This window comes from Loxodonta africana, chromosome 15, assembly GCF_030014295.1.
Source record: "Loxodonta africana isolate mLoxAfr1 chromosome 15, mLoxAfr1.hap2, whole genome shotgun sequence".
NCBI lineage: Eukaryota > Metazoa > Chordata > Mammalia > Proboscidea > Elephantidae > Loxodonta > Loxodonta africana.
This window is the reverse complement of record NC_087356.1, coordinates 12973332-12993500: the sequence shown is the minus strand read 5'-3', so window position 1 is coordinate 12993500 and position 20169 is coordinate 12973332.

The window sequence follows — 20169 nt, the reverse complement described above, 5'->3', positions numbered from 1 at the left end:
TTGATGTAAACTGGAAGCATCTTTTGAATTCTGTTTGCTTTATGCCTTTAGTGTTGAGTCTCAAACACTTAGCACATAATGCACTCATTTGTGCAGATGGTTGACCGTTGCTTAGATCCTCATCTATTTTCATAGGACATTGATCTCCTTTTGTTTATTCATTCAGAATGAGCATTGATGATTTAAATTCCTGAGAGTTCTTTGATATTTTCCTATGCTGAATCTTAAAGAACTATTATGAGCCTCAGAACACCTGGTCTAAAACAAAAAAAGAACTATTATGAGCCTCAGAACACCTGGTCTAAAACAATATTATTATAAAAAACTCAAGAAATATGTGTTTAAATGATAAGGTTTATTATGAATTTGTCTATTTTAATAGAAACATTTTTATTGATGTTTACTTTAAAAGTTATGTATTTAGCCTGAAAATTAATATACAACAACCCAGAAATTTAGCTTAGGAGATTTCAGTGGAATTTTTCTGTGTATGACTGTAGTACAGTAGAGGCCCCAGAGCAGATGACAACCAAATAAGGGAGGGAGAAAACAGTGTGTGCAAACAACAGGGTCAGTAAATTATGCTAGAAGATTAGGTCATTAATTAGGTCAGAAATCTGCTTCTGTAAAATTATCAAACCAAAAAAACCAAACCCGTTGCTGTCAAATTGATTCCAACAAATAGTGACCCAATAGGAGAGAGTAGATCTGCCCCATAGGGTTTCCAAGGAGCAGCTCGTGGGTTTGAACTGCTGACCTTTTGCTTTAGCAGCTGAGCTCCTAATCACTGTGCCACCAGGGCTCCTCCATAAGATTAAAGTCTAGGACACCCTGTGAGGCTTTTCTACTGTGTTGCATTGGGTGGTTATGAGTTGGAACAGACTTCAAGGCACCAGGTATACCTGTGGTTATAATCTCATTTAGAAATGGGTTTTCTTTGCTATGGTAATGAGACAGTATTAGTGTAGGATGTGTTTTAAGTCAGTATCTTTTGATATATAAAAGAGGAGATAAGTAATCAAGCAGAGATGCGGGAAGATAGATGACGTGCCACGTGAAGATCACCAAGGAGCCAAGGAACAGAAGAAGCTAAAGAGACAAAGATCTTCCCCCAGGGCCATCTAAGAATCTAAGCCTTCTCCTAGAAACAGCATCCTGATTTCAGACTTCAAGCCTCCTAAACTGTGAGAAAATAAATTTCTGTTAGTTAAAGCCACCCACTTGTGGTATTATAGTAGCACTAGATAATTAAGACACACACACGTGCACACACACACACACACAAAGACACATGCATACCCATAGATATTGTATAAATATATATGCTCAACAAATATAAGCATGCATAACTGTGATTTATTATAGAAGATAGAGAAAACTAAGGATCCTTCGAGCAACACATACAGTAAAAAGTCACATGATTTTTTCACCTTTTTGTACTTTTATTTACACTCATATTTCTCAATTCTTAAGTTATTCTCCCCCTTTTTGTAATTCTCCACTTCCATTTGTATTCATGTTGCTCAGTTTCTGGTGTACTTTCTCTTCTGTTCTCCAAACATTCTTCTTCTTTAAAATTTACCTGAGGTTAAAAAAGGAGCAGGGTTCTTCCCGATGGCCATGACAAACGTGAATGAATCGGGAGAAAAGATTCATAATTTCTTATCTAGATTATGAACTTAGTCATTGGCACCTATGGATAAGGCTTTCTGTTTATTCATTTGAATATTTTCATTCATTTAATAATTAACTGAAATTACAGACATCTCTGTTAGAAATCAAGGGCTTCTAATGAAAGGGCACAGCCCCTGTCTTCAACGAGCTTGCAGTCTGGTAGGGAGCTAGAACAGCGAACCGACAGCTCCCATGCTGAGTAGTGACGACTGTGTTCAGGGCATGCACAGGGTATGGGATAGTAGATGGACAGGCACCTGGGGAGGTATAACAAGGAACGTGACCTGGAGGTGGAGGGCAACATCAAATGGAGTCTTGAAGGACACAGAAGTAATCCACTACAGAAGGGGGACAGAATTTCAGGAAGAAAGAGTGGTATGCATAAAAACACGGGGGTAAAGAGGGCATGGGACAGTGGTGGTTTAGTGGTAGAATTCTTGCCTTCCATGTGGAAGACCCGGGTTTGATTCCCACCAATGCACTTCACGTGCAGCCACCACCTGTCTGTCAGTGGAGGCTTGGGTGTTGCTGTGATGCTGAACAGGTTTCAGAAGAGCTTCTGGACTGAGACTGACTAGGGAGAAGGGTCTGTCCGTCTATTTTTGAAAACCAGACAGTGAAAATCCATATGGATCGCAACGGTCTGAACCTGTTGTGCATGGGGTCCCGTGAGTCAGGGCTGGCTTAATGGCACCTAACAACGAGGGCAATACATATTTAAGGAATTGCATATATTTCAGTTTTTATTTTATTTTATTACCTTACGTGGGTGGCCATGAGTCAGAATCCACATGACAGTAACTAGTTTTTGGTATAGTACTAAGTGTGTGTCAGGCTCTGTTCTAAGAGTTTTACACGTTTTAATTAAATGCCACTTACTGTATGTTTAGAACTGGGTTTGGCAAACTGTAGCCTGTAGGCCAAAGCCAGCCTACCACCTGTTTTTTGTAAATGCAGTTGTGTTAGAAACAGCCATGCTTGTTGGCAGAGTTGAGAAGTTGCAACAGAGATCATATGGATTGTAAAACCCTAAGATATTTACTCAAGGGTCGATTTCTTGGAGCTTTATTGCAGTTTTTGTTTGTTCCTTTGTTTTAACAATACCTAATAAGATCTCTGGAAACCCTGGTGGTATAGTGGTTAAATACTACAGCTGCTAACCAAAATGTTGGCAGTTCAAATCCACCAGGTGCTTCTTGGAAACCCTATGGGGCAGTTCTACTCTGTCCTATAGGGTCGCTATGAGTCAGAACTGACTAGACAGCAATGGGTAGGGTAATAAGACCTCTTTCAATGGGATTCAAGAGCAGTCATACTTTGGTGTTTTTAGGTCTCTAGGCTGAAGTTCATTTAGGAGTTTCTGTAGTTTATCCTGGGGAAAGCTGCCTGTACCAGCCAATTATAAACTTGGAGAAACTGTATTAAAACTTTACAGTAAGTCTTTAATTTTTTAAGGTTTATTTGGGGGTATCGTTTGTGACTTCAGTTTTCACTAATGACCGAGGATAAGGACACTGGGGTTCCTGGGAGATGGGCAGGGTCAGGCAAAGCTCTTAAATTACTTTCTCTGTAAAATTTGTCACTAGACAAGTAAGTTAATGATACTCAGGGGGAAAATACAAAGTTTAGAGAATGCGGTTAACTTTTGACCGGGAAAAACATCTAGCCATCCAGAATATAGACAGACAGGAGTAAGAATATATGCATAACCATTTGTATGAAGTAATTGTCTAAAACCCATCTGCAAATGTACAAATAGACCTTGGGGTTTTACTTCTCTCTTATGTCCCATCTTTACAGTTTTGCCACGGTTATGAGCTTGGCAGGTGGAACATGTGCCAGCAGCACGCTTATCCATTTTGAGTGAAATCGTCCCATTAATGCCGACGTAAGGCTGCAGTCCATTTGTTTTTCTCTGCTATAGTGATAAAATGGAACAGTTATGAGTAATGAACTGTATTAGCCAGCATTTTCAGGATGGAAGAGAGTGGACTTCTCTCTAAAGGAATAACACATAATTAACTTATTGGAAAGGAGCCATGGTCGCTCAGTGGTTAAGTGCCTGGCTGCTAACTGAAAGGTCAGCTATTGGAACCCAACAGCTGCTCCATGGGAGAAAGTTGTGGCAATCTGCTTCCATAAAGATTATAGCCTTGGAAACCCTATTGGGCACTTCCACTCTGTTCTATAGGGTTGCTATGAGTCGGAATCAACTTGATGGCAACAGGTTTCTTTTTTTTAAGTTTAATTTATTGGATGTAATTAATCCATGATTGCCCTGTGCGTAAAAGCATATAAAAGTGAGATCATCAAAAATTCTCCAGGACCTTTTGATTTATATCATAAACCTTACCACTTTGTACTTGTTTGACAAGTATATTGAAATTTATAAATATTAATTTGTAGACATTTCTTGTAACAGTTTTTACACTTGAACATATGTTTCTCTTACCCTGAGGGGTATTCAAAGATTGAAAGTATCTATTTTTATACATCTTACTGATACATTTTTCCCCTTTTACCTTGATTTTGGTAAAGAGTTTGCCAAAACTTTAAGTTAATTAAAATTTGGAGGCCAGAATGTTTTCGGTGGGGGTGGGGGTGGTGTAATTAGCTAGACAAAATGTCCTTCCAAACAAAAAACAAAAAACCCATTGCTGTCGAGTCGATTCCGACTCATAGCGACTCCATTGGACAGAGTAAACTGCCCCATAGGGTTTCCAAAGAATGGCTGGTACATTTGAACTGCAATCTGGTGTTTGGCAGCCATAGCTTTTAATGATTAAATGCTTTGAGAAACAAATTCAGATCACAAAATAGGATAGTTCACGGATTTAGAATAGTTTATCCTCAAAACAGGCAACATGAAGACAAACTACATTCACAAAGTTCAAATTTACTAATTAAAAGTAAGATGGAAGTCATTAACGTCTACTTAACCGATTTACCTTGACAAAAAAATCAAACAAAATAATAGTCTCAGACTCTACTTTGACTGAAAACTAAACTCCCAGTTCTTAATCTGCCAAGAAACCAGATTCTTTTTTAAAACAAGCATTTTAATATTTATCCTGAGACATAATTTGCTAGAATTTTTACATTAAGTAGCATGATTTTGCCATCACTATTTCAGGTTTGTGTTTTCACACTAGTCATTCACTGAGATAGATAAAAACCGCCTACCGCATTTCACAGTGTTGTCCACAACCACACAAGCTTCGTGTCTTCTTGTAACAGAAGACACAAACACACACACACCCTCTTCTGATATTAAGAGAATCCCTAATTGCTTGTAAGAATGACAAATGATCAATATAATATAAACAAATCAATTGTAATTTTTCTGGCCACAAACGTTTTAAACTGGTTGGTTTGGGAAAGAAAGAAAAAAAGGAACCAGGGTGCCCTCTGCTGGAGAATCTGTGCAAGAACTAAAATTGGAGTTAAACAGATTTTGAAAGGATCAATGCCATTCTATCTGTTGCTGTCTTCCTGTCAGGCCTATTTCACGATGTCAAGATGATTTTAAACTTTGCTATTGTTTTATTATACTAATTCTCAATTTAATTGCTTAGTCTTTTTATAATCCACGTTGAATGAAAGCAAAACAGTTGTTTACAAAAGTATCTGGGTTGGCCTAGTGGATGTACAGGTAGCCGTTGACTTAAAACGGGGTTCCATTCCGACCACTCCGTCCTAAGTCGGTTCTGGTGTTGAATACGTCATTTTTTTAAAATTTTCATTTCAAAACAGCAGTGTTTTGAGAGTAAATCATAAAACTGAACATCTGTGAGTGACCATCTGAGAATGATAACATCAGCAGAGTGTGCACTGCAACACTGTGTGTAGTACGTATTGCTAATGACACCATGTCCCAAAAAAAAAAGAACAGTAGTCAGCACCGCTTGTCGTAACTCAAACACTTCGTAAGTCGGGGATTGCCTGTATATGGGGAGAGAAAGGAGGCTGTGTGGCATGAGTGGTTTGCAATTGGCTGCTGACTGAAAGGTTGGTGGTTTGAACCCACCCAGCTTCTGCAGTTTGAAATCGATTGAATATGCAATCAGGATGCATTGATAATTACTGGTGATTGGAATGTGAAAGTTGGAAACAAGTGAGGATTGGCAGTTGGAAAATATGGCCTTGGTGACAGAAACAATGCCGGAGATCTCATGATTGACTTTTGCAAGACCAATGACTTCTTCACTGCAAATACTTTTTTTCACCAACATAAACAGAGACTATACACATGGATCTCGCCAGATGGAGTATACAGGAATCAATATACAGGAATATACAGGAATCAAAGAGACGATGGAAAAGCTCAATATCGTCAGTCAGAACAAGGCCAGGGGCCGACCATGGAATAGACCATCAATTGCTCGTATGCAAGTTCCAGTTGAAACTGAAGGAAATCAGAGCAAGTCCACGAGAGCCAGCGTATGACCTTGAGTATATCCTGCCTGAATTTAGAGACCATTTCAAGAATAGGTTTGAGGCGTTGAACATTAACGACTGAAGACCAGAAGAGTCCAAGAACTTTGGAAGGCAGCTACTTAGCCAACTGACTGGAAGAGATCCATGTTTATGCCTGTTTCCAAGAAAGGTGATCCAACTGACTGTGGGAATTCACTGGGATCATTAATATCACACGCAAGGAAAATTTTGCTGAAGATCATTCAAAAGCGGCTGTAGCAGTATATCAACAGGGAACTACCAGAAATTCAGACCAGATTCGGAAGAGGACATGGAACTAGGGATATCATTGCTGATGTCAGATGGATCCTGGCTGAAAGCAGAGAATACCAGAACCAGAACATAGACACTTAATAAAAACTTGTTGAATTACATTGGCTATTTTTCAGCTGCCTCTTTTCATGTGGGTCTGCCCGCAAATGGTACCATAGATTCTGAAGAGCTTGGTAAAAAGCAGGGTCCAAGAATATTTAACTGTTTTTGCATTGCTCCTTCTTTGTGTTTTCTTAACCAACCAACTAGATGATGTAGGTAACAATGTGCGCGGCATACTGATATACGTGCCTAGGTACCCGAAAAACATGATACCTGTAGTTCTAAGAAAACCTACCTAGTTCTCATAAATCAGCTCAGTCTCAGAGAAGCTGGTATTGATCCTGTCTTTTACCAGATTACAGCTACTCTACCAATGTATACTGGTGTGGTAATATTTCTAATCCATTCTATCTTACTTCTAAAGATCTCATTATTGATATTTTGCAAAAATCTCCACAAAAACATAAGGAAGTTGTTATGGATTGAATTGTGTCCCCCCAAAATGTATGTCAATTTAGCTAGTCCATTATTGCCAGTATTGTGTGATCGTCCACCATTTTGTCATCTGATGTGATTTTCCTATGTGTTGTAAATTCTACCTCTTTGATGTTAATGAGATGGGATTAGTGGCAGTTATGTTAATGAGACAGGACTCAATCTACAAGATCAGGTTGTGCCTTAAGTCAATCTCTTTTGAGATATAAAAGAGATAAGCCAGCAGAGAGACTGGGGGGCCTCATACCACTAAGAAACAAAAGCCAGGAGAATAGTGTATCCTTTGGACCCAGGGTCCTTAACTGGGGAAGATTGATGACAAGGACCTTCCCCTAGAGCCCACAGAGAAAGAAAACCTTCCTCTGGGGCTGGTGCCCTGAATCCAGACTTCTAGCCCTCTAGACTGTGAGAGAATAAATTTCTCTTTGTTAAAGCCATCCACTTGTGGTATTTCTATTGTAGCAGCACTAGATGACTAAGACAGAGGTCAAGAAAATGCCCAAGTCGAAAATAATGTAGAATTAAATAGCAAGTTGTGCTGCACTTTAGCATAAGGATCCCGGGAGTTCTCTGTTTTTGTTTTCACTTCAGATTTAAATCTTTAACAAAATGAGTTGCTTGAATTTCTTCTGTTCTGTTGCCTTTGACTCACTAGAGGGAGATAGAGGAAAAGTTTTCAAAGAAGCTGAGTCAGAAATGAAACCCAAGACCTAACACCAAATTAGGTTAGTGTTCCATACCTTTGTAAAACAACTCCAGGTCCATATGTCAAATCCTACCTGAAACAAATTAAGGAGCTTGTTTTTCAGCGCCCTCACGTTTTGACGGCACTGGGTTTCTGGGTCACGTTGAGGTTAAACTTATTATGAATAATTCAGTCAGCCCATTCGTTGACTAGGAGTTGATTACGGACTGAATTTGATGTTTTCTTTTTCTATGCCAATTAAAATCATTCACAAATAATTATTTGTATATCTTCTGCTCTTCCCTTGCTCTGCTTTCACTGGAAATATCCAAATGAAATCACTCCCTTACTGGTCACCCAAATGTTCTTCTTGTTTATAGACCGGAGAACAGCATTCGGCAAGTTTTGAAGTTGGTGCTCAGATGTGAACATTGTTAGCAATCAAAACATACAGTTTCTGTATACTGGCCGTAGTAAATAATATGGGAACCTGCCAATTACCTGGCTAGATCCTTTCCTTATCCCTTCTAGGGACTAGATGACTGAGCACTTATATTCTGAAAAGAAGAGGGTCTCAATTCAGCTGTCCATAAAGGTTGGTGTCTGGCATTTGAATGCTCTTGTGTTATTTTGCCCAACCTGTCAGTCTACCCCTCCCTCTAAACCTCTCTCTCTCTGAAGAGGACATATGCCATCTGAAAACAGTAGGGTGAATTCTGCCCTTAAAAAACAAAACAAAACAAAAAAAGAGAGAAAGGAAGAATAGCAATGACTATTTATACCAAATGCCGTGACACAGTCGACTTAGGCAAAATTCTGAAGGCGATATTTCTCTTCAGGACCACCGCCCTCCCACCCCCGATTCCTTTTCCTCTTCTAGGCACCCATGGGGAGAAGTAGTTGTTATGGGTTGAATTGTGTCCCCCCTCAAAATATGTGTTTAAATCTTAACCCCCTATTCCTGTGGTTGTAAACCCTGGTGACTTAGTAGTTAAGAGCTACAGCTGCTAATCAAAAGGCCGGCAGTTCGAATCTACCAGGTGCTCCTTGGAAACCCTATGGCACCGTTCTACTCTGTCCTATAGGGTCTCTATGAGTTGGGATCCACTCAATAGCAATGGGTTTGGTTTTTGTAGTTTTTAATTCCTGTGTTTATAATCCCATTTGGGAATGGATTTTCTTTGTTATGTTAATGAGACAGGATAGTGTGCCTTAAATCAATCTCTTTTGAGATCTAAAAGAGATTAAAAAAGCTAGTGAGCAGCAGAGATGGGGGAAGGGAGATGCCAAGCCCCATGAAGATCACCGAGGAGAAGCTCAGAAAGACAAGGACCTTGCTTTTGAGCCTTCCCCTGGAAGTTCTGAATTCTAGCTTCCTAAACTGTGAGAAAATAAATTTCGTTTGTTAAAGCCACCCATATGTGGTATTTCTATTTAGCAGCACTAGATACCTAAGATAGTAGTCACATTCTCTGTTCTTATCATGCTAGGTTTTCCCTTCCCAATAAAAGCATGTCAGTGTGCATTGCACTCGAATCGCTTAACCATACCTGTTTGATGTCCTGTATTGTGATAACAGGAGGGCAGTTGGTTAGGTATGATAAATGTACATTGAATCGGTTGTGACGTTTCTTCTCCGGTCCCCTCAGGGTTCCTTCCACCCCCATTCCAAGGGCCCATTTTCTGAATGTCGATCCCTGGTTCCTAGGGTTTCTTGCCCATTCCTCCCACTGCTTGTTCCTCTCTGAGTAGTATCCCCTGCCCTGGATCAGTAGAGATTTTCCTATAAAAATCTACCTGAGACACTCCTGCATCCTTGTAATAAACCACTTGTCAAAAAAAAAAAAAAAAAAAAAAGACTACCTGTGATGAATGTAATCACTGTCACTGAATTGTAAGCGTAAAAAATGTTGAAATGGCAAAATGTTTTTTATTACAAACGCACTTACCACAATAAAAAAACAATTTTCAAAGGCTCTACAATAGTGTTTCTCAAAAAAAAAAAAGAAAAATCCCTATTTGTTTCATAGTTCCATTCTCCTTCAGCTCAGTAAGTAACCCAATTACTAAAGTTTGTTGTTAGCTGCTGTCAAGTCAGCCCCAACTCATGGTGACCCCAACTCATGGTGACCCCAACTCATGGTGACCCCACCTCATGGCAATGCCATGCACAACAGTGTGAAATGCTGCTTGCTCCCGTGTCATTCCCGTGACTGGTTGCAGATTGGACCATTGTGATCTACAGGGTTTTCATCAACTGATTTTTGGAAGTAGATTGCCAAGCCTTTCTTCCCGGTCCATCTTAGCCTGGAAGCAATGCTGAAACCTGTTCAGCATCGTAGCAACAGGCAAACGCCCATTGACAGATGGGGTGGGGGCAGTGCACGAGGTGCACCGTCTGGGAATTGAACCTGGGTCTCCCGCTGGACCACCAATGCCCCTGTTGTCAATACTTGTTGTTGTTAGTTGTTGTGAAGTTGATTCCAACACACGGCAATCCAGTTTGTGTAGACTAGAACTGCTCCATAAAGTTTTAAAGGCTGTGACCTTTCGGAAGCAGACCATCAAGCCTGTCTTCCAAAGTGTCTCTGGGTGATTTTGAACTGCCAATCTTTCAGCTAGTAATCGAGCACTTAACCATTTGTGCCACTTATCCTAAGGTGTAAATCCAACACCTGTCTGTCAGTTTGTTGGACTGCAATGATTTGCATGTTGCCCTGATGCTGGGTGCTATGCTTCTGATGTTCCAAACACCAGTGGGGTCATCCATGGTGGACAGGTTTCAGCAGAGCTTTCAGACAAAGACAGACTAGGAAGAAAGGCCTGAGGACCTACTTCCAAAATTAGCCAATGAAAGCTCTATGTATCACAGCAGAATATTGTCTGATATAGTCCTGGAAGATGAACCTCTAGGTTGGAAGGCACTGAAAATACATAGAAATACATAGTGGCCATAATAATGGACTCAAGTATACCAGAATCATAGAGAAGGTGCAGGACTGGGCTACTATTTGTTCTGTTGTACCTGGGGTTACCGTGAGTTGGAGCTGACTCCGCTGTAACTAACAACCAAACCAAACCAAACCCACTGCCATCGAGTCGATTCCAACTCATAGCAACCCTACATGACAGAGCAGAACCGCCCACGGGGTCTCTGAGGCGGTAAATCTTCATGGAAGTAGGCTGCCACATCTTTCTCCCAGGCAGTGGCCGGTGGGTTTGAACTGCCTGTTTTTTAGTTAGCAGCTGAGTGCTTTAACCACTGTGCCACTCAGTCTCCCTACAACTAACAACAAGAAGATATAAATGATTGGCCATGCACTGACATAATATTTAAAAATTTTTTTGTGGGATCTTTCTGGATTCACAAGTTTTTACCCAGAGGGCTAAATCTACCATTTTACACAGGAATAAGGCACTGAGAAACGTTCTTTGAGTCAAGTTTCTTAGACTGCTCCTTGTTTCTGTTTACTCTGTGTCCCAAGTCAGGCTGGGTCCATCATTTCAGTGTGTTTCATTGTATGAGACCATAGAAATGAGCTGCCCCGGATGATGTCAACCAGAAATGAGCATAATCAGCTTAGACCAGCCCCAGGTGCTTCCACCTGCAAACCCTACTCAGCTGGTATGTTTCTAACCCACATTCTCTTGAGACTTCATCATAGCAAAGCCCAGAACACTTGCACCTTTTACAAATGAAAGGGAGGACACTTGGCCCAATCACAGTTTTGCCCTTGCTTCAAAACCACCCCCCTTGGCTTGAATAATGACTTCCCAAAACCTATACCTTTTTTTCCAACTAGCTTCTTTAAAGCTTCTTATAAAAGGAGACCACCATCTTTCTCAAACTGAAGTCCTTGGTATCTTGTGCCAGGCTCCTTTGCTGCAGCAATTTGGATTATTCCCAAACAAAATCTTTGTTAAAATTTTTATAACTTAACTCCAGGATCTGTCATTTAGCAATCACATAATCCCTTCTTTCTTCCTACACCAGACACTGTCAAACTCTTGCCCAGATGTGTCTCAGATGTGGGCCAGAACCTTCCAAAAAGAATACAAAGTTGGCCCTTGGAGAGAAAAGCCATGTGGGCCTCTTGTCTGATCTCACTGAAGTAGTCAGGCGAATGTATTTGGGCTTTAAATACTTGGTAACAGGTTATGTTTAAAGGATGAATTGTGAAAAAGTGAACACAGTTCTTTTGCCCTTGCCCTGCACCTTAAAAAGAAGAAGGAAGAAATCGTGGCAAAAGAGGAGCCATGGCAGGCCTTTTCCTGGGGTGAGAGTCACCACCCGGATACTGAATTATGAAAAGCAAAGGGCAGTTGTGGGGGTCATCAGCTTTTCCCTTTAATTACAGAAGAACCAGTGTTTCAATTCATTCTGAAAAGGAACACTGTTCCTATTTTATTAAATATGTACTTTCCATAAAATATGGATTAGCAGCGGGCCTTGCTGTTGAACAGTGAGCTACAGTCCTTCCAATCTGACCTAAATTATTTGTGTTGGTTTTATGATCTGGATAGCAAATGTATGTATTCCAAAGACTCTTTCCAAAATGTTTTAAATTATTCCATTGTAATATGTAGCAAACTCTTGCATTTCAGCCCTGGGGGTTAAAAGGCAAGGCCTTTGCATTGAAGAAATGAGGTAACCATTAACACAAATAAGGAACTGTAGCCTGGTCCACAAAACAACTCTGTCCTTCATTGTGGGGATTATGTTTTGCCCATTCTGGCTTGAGTCCTATGTGGACTCTAATACTTAGGCTTGTTGAAGATTGGATGGCTTACATGCCATTACATTTTTTATGCAAACAAGCCAGGGTTTTACTTAAACTATAAATTAAGTAATTGTTGTTTCTGTACATAAAAGATACGTGGAAACCTGAAAATGCATAGTGTTAAGAGAAAGAAAAAAAAGAGATGGTATATAAAGAGAAAATAAATGATAGCTCATATAATCATAAAATGTTATTAAATCTACAACTGTGAGTTAATTTAACACACTGTTCAATGTAATTTGTATTTTACTTTTATGACCTCGTAAAAGAAAATTTGTTTTCTTTGCTAGAAGGTTTGTAGTTATACTGGCTATGTCTAGGTTTATAAAAATGTAAAACATATTGGAAAGAGCCCTTTTTTCCCCCCTCCTCTTGATAAATTAAAGTTTCAAGTGTAGCTGGATATTAAAAACACCATCTGCTGTATGTGTTATGTAGCATTTATGGGGTTACGGAACAAGAGGGATTCCAGTGCATTATTTTCATTACTTTTATTAAATTAATGAATTTTTTATTCCTGAATAACATATAGTGTTTATTTTCCTGTAGGATACAAAGTCTTTATATATGTATTCCACTCATTCATAATGAACACTATCACCATTTTATAGTTTTCTTCATGTTAATGTGTAATTAACATTTGTATAACATTTTTCATTTACAAACCAGTTTCAAAATACAATATCTCATGTAACCTTCAGAGTAATTTTGGTGGTAGGAATTACTAGCTAGCCCTGTTTTACAGATAAGGACACAGTAGTTCAGAGCGATTGCATTTCTTGCCCAAAGCGACACAGGAAGGTAAGGGGCAAAGCAGGAAGCGAACCCTGGTCTTTGGTTTCAAGTCTGGTGCCCCTCAGCTGCTCTAAATGCTATTACCATTTAGGCTCCTCTCGCCATTAATGTCATATGTTAAATTTATATATGTTTGCTTTCAACTTCAGAGCTATTGAAAAATTTACAAGTGTATGTTCTTGTACACTTGTATACAAGTATTGTATACAATGTACATTTGTATTACAAGTATGGCCTTATTTATTTATTTAATCTCTACATGTAGGTAAAACTACCTGTTTGCTATGTGGGTAAACTATAAAATTAGCACAATATTCCATTTTCACTTTTAGCAGGTTAGTTCTACACTCCATCCACATTCAGCTTTGATTGCTTTTGATGGCTTGTACCAGGGTTAAGATAGCTTTGTACCTGCTGGTCTCCTTTGTTAAAATGTGAACTTTTGGAAGGCATACCCTCTAATATTCTAACTTTTTCCATGCATAGCTAAATGCTTCATATATAATAGGTGTTCAAGAAATGTTTGTCAACGACAATGCATAACAAGTTGAGATAAAGCTAATCCTCCCTGGATGCTCAACCATACACAGTTTTCTTTTATTTGAATGAGCCTAAAATTTGTTATTGACAAATATACAAAAAAAGGAAATCAATGAGAATTAATCATGAAAACTAGATTTTAAAAAATTATATCTCATATGTAATATAATCTTTACATTTTGATGAAATTACAGTTGAAGGAGATTCTGAAGATCTGTTTTTGCTCCAAAGTTTCCTGGGATCATGAGAATTTTCAATGTATATGTTTACCCGAGGGTGATCAGTGCTGATTACTCACTAGCACACTTGTCATCGGAGGGCTATTATCTCCCTGGCCCCTTGAGATTTGGTCCGTCGTGTTGTCAAATGCCCTTCATCCTGGTGTATGTGGAGGTATTTCTGCGAGTGTGCCCTATAGAAGTTACCTTTGTAAAGTGTTGGGAGGAGGTCTTCATTTTAAACATATTCTGTGGTGCAGGAAAACTGGGGTTTAGGTTTGAATTGTTACACGGTAATAAGTGATGATTTCAATACTGCATTTAAGAAATTTCTATGGGGCTTTTAATTACTAACCTGAAGAAGGATTTTCTGCTGCAAAACTCTCTTCAATTATTCAGTCTTCTAAGTCTTGCATCTCTCCTTTTCTGGTATGAATCCACAAACCTGTGTACCATTCCAAAAATGGTTCCCTCAGTCTCGTTGCCATCTCAAGTGACTAATCCCTACTTTTTCTATACTTTCAGGCTCTCTGGAAGAATAATCTGTGTTCTTGACCCCACTTACTCATCTGTCAATCTCCCTTCGGCTGCAATGACGAGGCATGTGTGCTCACTGCTACTGTGGAAGGAGTTTTAATAAGGCATCTAATGTCTTTTAGGAGTCCCTGGGTGGCATAAATGGCTACTAATTGAAAGGTTGGTGGTTCGAATCCACCCAGAGGGGAGTTAGAAGAAAGGCCTGGTGATCCACCTCTGAAAAATCAGCCACTAGAGACCCCACGGAGCACAATCCTATTGCGACACACATGGGGTCTCTGTGAGTTGGAATCAACTTAACAGCAACTAGTTTAGTTTTTTTTTAATTATAATTTTATGTATTTTATTATTGAGAATATACTCAGCAAAGCATACACCAATTCAACAATTTCTACACGTACTATTTAGTGACATTGACTATATTCTTCAAGTTGTGTAAGCAGTCTACCCTTCTTTTCTGAGTCGTTCCTCCTCTATTAACATAAATTCATCTGCTCCCTAAATTTCCTGTCTAATCTTTCAAGTTGCCTTTGTCAATTTGATCACATATAGATAGTTCTTAAATGAACACAATGCTGAAGGCAGACTTTTTTTTTTTATATAGTTTTTGTTGTGCTTTAAGTGAAAGTTTACAAATCAAGTCAGTTTCTCACACAAAAACCCATATATACCTTGCTACGCACTCCCAATTACTCCCCCCCTAATGAGACAGCCGCTCTCTCCCTCCACTCTCTCTTTTTGTGTCCATTTTGCCAGCTTCTAACCCTCTCCAACCTCTCATCTCCCCTCCAGGCAGGAGATACCAACATAGTCTCAAGTGTCCACCTGATCCAAGAAGCTCACTCCTCACCAGCATCCCTCTCCAACCCTTTGTCCAGTCCAATCCATGTCTGAAGAGTTGGCTTCGGGAATGGTTCCTGTCCTGGCCCAGCAGAAGGTCTGGGGGCCAAGACCATGGGGGTCCTTCTAGTCTCAGTCAGACCATTAAGTCTGGTCTTATGAGAATTTAGGGTCTAAGGCAGGCTTTTTTTTTTTTTTTTTTACTGATTAAGCTGAATTATTGTTTGGTTTTAAGAAAACTTCAGCAGAAATTTTTGGTTTAAGGTGTAAAGATTATCTCAGGGCAATAGTTTCAGGGGTTCATTCAACCTCTTGTCTCCAGGAAGTCCACAATCCATGAGTTCTCTAGCATGCCAGAGATGCCACATATAACATGTTGTCTACTCTGGGCAACTTATGTGGAAAGTCACCAGCAGCAAGAAGGTAGATACCCAAATTTGCACTCTAAATGAGCTTGGGGCCCAACCTTGAATGTTTTTCATAGTGAGAAAGCCATGAGCTGAGAAATTATCCTTAAATACTTGGTTAGTAAAATCAGTGCACCTTGTAAGGGCCAGTGAGGGCCAAATGTAAAACTTCCCTACTGGAATATCTTCGTCACCATGCCCTGTCAAATTCCCACAGAAGATAATACACGTTGAAGATAAGCTCAGAATCAAAAATTAAAAGAAAAATGAAACTAAGTGTGGGGTTCACCACTGCTGAACTAGAAATTCAGAGCACTCTGAAAACAATTTTAAAGAAGTATGCTTAAATTATTTAGAATTCTGAAAGTGGGAGACAAGTCCATTAGGAAAGAACAAAACATAAAGAAATGAATATTACGGGTAGATTAGGAAGAGAATGCAACAGAGCCATGGGTAGCAGTAACCTTTGGTCCCAGTAGTAACATTTTGGGGCCTGCTGCTTTGGGCTTTTAGGGTGATAGCATCCCCTGAGAGAAAAGCTGAATATAAGTGTCCACTTCTTCCTAGGATTAGCACCAAGTACTCCACCTAATCTTAAAGCTCTTTATCTAATCACAACAAAAAAGGTCTTGCCTACATTTCCTCTCTCTATCTGTAAAAAGCCCATTGCCATTGAGTTGATTCCGACTCATAGTGATTCTGTATGGCAGAGTAGAACTGCCCTATAGGGTTTCCAAGGCAGTAATATTTACTGAAGCAGGTTGTCACATCTTTCTCCTGCGGAGGGGCTGGTGGGTTCGAACCACTGACCTTTTACTTAGCAGCCAAGCACTTAACCGCTGCACAACTAGGGCTCCCTTCTCTACCTGTACCTGTCCTAAAAACCTTATAAGCTACAATTATGCTTCGGAGCCAGATTACTCTTCCCACTGAAATCAAAACAGTGGGCAAAGACCTACTGAGAAACACACCTACAAACCACTGGTTCTTATCCGAGAGTAATATTGCCCAACAGGGATATTTGGCAATGTCTGGAGACACATTTAGTTGTCACAGCTGGAAGGGTGCTACTGAAATCTAGTGGGTTGAGGTGAAGGATGATGCTAAATATCCTACAACGCACTGCACAGCCCCCCAAAACACAGAATTATCCAGCCCCAAATGGCAATAGTGTTGAGGTGAAAAAACCCTTCTATACACAAAGTGCATAGATTTTAAGTATTTTAAATCTTAATAATGTTACACGTGCTTTTCATGCCTCTACTGTGGGTTTTCACTACATTCAGAATTTAGTCTCCACCCCTTCCAGCTGCTCCACTCCACTCCCTCGTCTCCGTGAGGTAGAAGGTGTGGCATAGTAGTGGTGTAGGTGTCAGAGTCAGGAGAAAAAGGGGTCCATGGTGGAAGGATTGCTGGAGGAGCTATTGAAGACACATTCCCTCATCTTACTTAATGGAGAGATGAAGGATTCTGCCCCAATTTGATAAAACTCAAAGGATGAAACTAAAAACTCTTAGTTTTAGAAGATAAAATTATATGGAGATCTAAATGTAAAAATATAAAAAAAATTTAGAAGAAGGTGTGGGGAGACGTAGTATCCAAAAAAAAAAAAAAAAAAAAAGAAACCAGACCTGTTGCCCTTGAGTCGATTCCAACTCATACCGACCCTATAGGACAGAGTAGAGCTGCCCCGTACAGTTTCCAAGAAGTGCCTGGGGAATTCGAACTGCAATTCGAATTGCAACTGTAGCTCTTACTCACTACGCCACCAAGGTTTCCAGACATAGTATAGGTGTGTTAAACTACTTTTATTATTTTATAGTGCAGAAATTACTAAATACAATTCAAATTTGATAAATCAGGACACATCATTAAAAAAAAAGATTACATAGATTTACTGTGTTAATTAGCAGATGCACTGAAAGCAGACATTACAGAAACAACAGGAATGTTTAACATTTTTAACTACATGCATATATTGTTTCTAAATTTAAAACAATTTTAATACCAAAAATGTTTGCACAGTGATTGTGAATAAAAATGGCATCATCCTTCTGGAGGGCAATTTGGCAATATGTATCAGAAGACTTAAAACATTTTACACCATCCTACTAGTAATTCCACTTTGAAGTATTTATCTCAAGGAAATAATCAGAGATGCAAAGAAAGATTTATATGCAAGAATATTCATTGCAGTTTTCTTTTATATAATAGTTGAAATGGTAATAATTTAAGTGCCAGAGTAGAGATTAGCCAAATAAATTATGGACCTTCCAGACAAAGGAATACAAAGTACAATTAAAATTCATGTTATCAAATATTATTCAGAGACACAAACAAAAAATGATCACAATACAATGCTACATGGGAGGGGCTACTATTTCAAAAGCATACCCTCAATTTTGTTTATATATGCATGTAGATACACAAATAGGTAGCTATAGACATAATTGTCAAAGAGACATTTCTACACCATTTTCATACCCAAGCATTTTGCACTAAGAGAAGGATAAAGTTAGGTATTGAATTTTCTGATGTAAATTTTCTGTAGGAGGAATTACATGAGGACTATGTTGATATATATATAGGGTCGTTATGAGTCAGAATTGACTCAACAGCAGTGGGTTTTTGGTTTTATGTTGATATTTCTAAATGTCTTCATAATATAACGTTAAATAAAGAAAATGTATATTATGAAGGAATATGAAGCTATTGATTGTAACTTTGTAAAAATACAATGAAGCCTATTGGTAAAAAAAAATGCAGATTAGGATATGTGGGAAAAATTATACATATTCATAAAAGAAATACATCTAAATATTAATAGAATATACCTGTGTGTATGGGGCTAGTGGGTACTTTCTTCTTGATTTGATTTCCAAATATCCCACAGAAGGAAAAATAATGTCCTCGTGGTGAGTACCTGATATTTTCTCACCGAGAACCCATTAACTCACGTTCTGGTAACCATACCTTTCTTTTCCCATGGACAGGTCCCCTGTCCACCATTCATAGACTATGGGGCTTTAGTGAAGCTGGCTTAGGCAAGAATCTAAGAGTGGAGCATGTAAACCAGGGCATTGCATTGTCCTTGACACAGGCATTGATCCAGGGAGAAACACGTGAGTCAATCATAGTCCAGGAGTCAAAGAGTTTGGAGAAGGACATCTTTCTCCCACTGAACATGAACCTGGTAAGATGTGAGATATGACTTTCTGTCTCTGAATCTGCAACCGCAAAGGGAAAAATTGTTATTATGGAGTCAACCTACAGAGAGCAGAGTTGAAGAGAGAGAATGAGAACTAGTCCTCAGTGTGACCGATGGAGCCCCTGACGTGGGCCTTGCCTAAAGACGGTGCTATCTCTGGACTTCTCAGTTACGAGAGTGAATACACTTCCATTATGCTTGAGTTGGGGTATGGTTTTCAGTCATTCCCAACCAAATTGATCCAAAATGATCTTGATAAAATTTTACATTTTATAATTTTTTTGGTGGGAGTTTATCAAGGAAGTCATCATCCTTTGGTCATAAATCTCTGAAAAGAATCATGCAAATTTATTTTGGAGAATGATTTATTATGTTGGAGCTATTTTTCTCCTTCAGCTTGTATAGAAATCAAAGTACCCATTCTTTTCCATTAGAAAAAAATTCTTACATTTGTGGCTCTTCATTACATCTCTGTAATGCCCCCACAATATATCTTAATTAAGAACATGAATGCAGTATACACAACTTTTTTTCTCTAATTTAATCCAGGCCTTCACTGTTCAATCTGTGGGAGGAATGATGCACTTTTCCAGTTCAGTCAGGCAGAAAATGAGTAGAGGTATTTTTGAATAAAAGTTTCTCTCTCCTTACCCCTCTACAACAAAAATGACAAAATAGACCAGGGAAACCTCTAAAACCACCATGTCAAAAATTGACTTCCAAGAATTTTCTGCCAGTGATGAAGATTTCTCCACGCTGGACCACAATAGAGGGCAGTCGACCCTCCTTTTTTCCTACACCTGCTTGGACTGAGGACATGACTCCAGGCTGAGTCAATGCAAGTGTGACGATTGTGTCAAGCTGAGTCAAGGTAGAGTCAAAAAGAACGCTGTGTGCAATAAATGACCTGCCTTTCTCTGGCATGAAATCTGAGACCATCTGCCTGGAATAATTGTCTGAGATTAACTGGTGAGAGGAATACATGAAGGGCCCAGTTCAAAATATTATTGACCTATTAGCTCTGGTATTTATCTATTCCCGACATTCCTAGAGAACCGTTCCCTGATGTCTATTGGCATAGGTTTTGTTTTTTACGCTTTTAATGAAAGAGACTGTCAGTCCCCTGAAAACCTTGTCTGCTTGCTTAATATCATTGGAATTTCCCAACACTTCTCAGTGGAGGTCATGGGATCCTGTT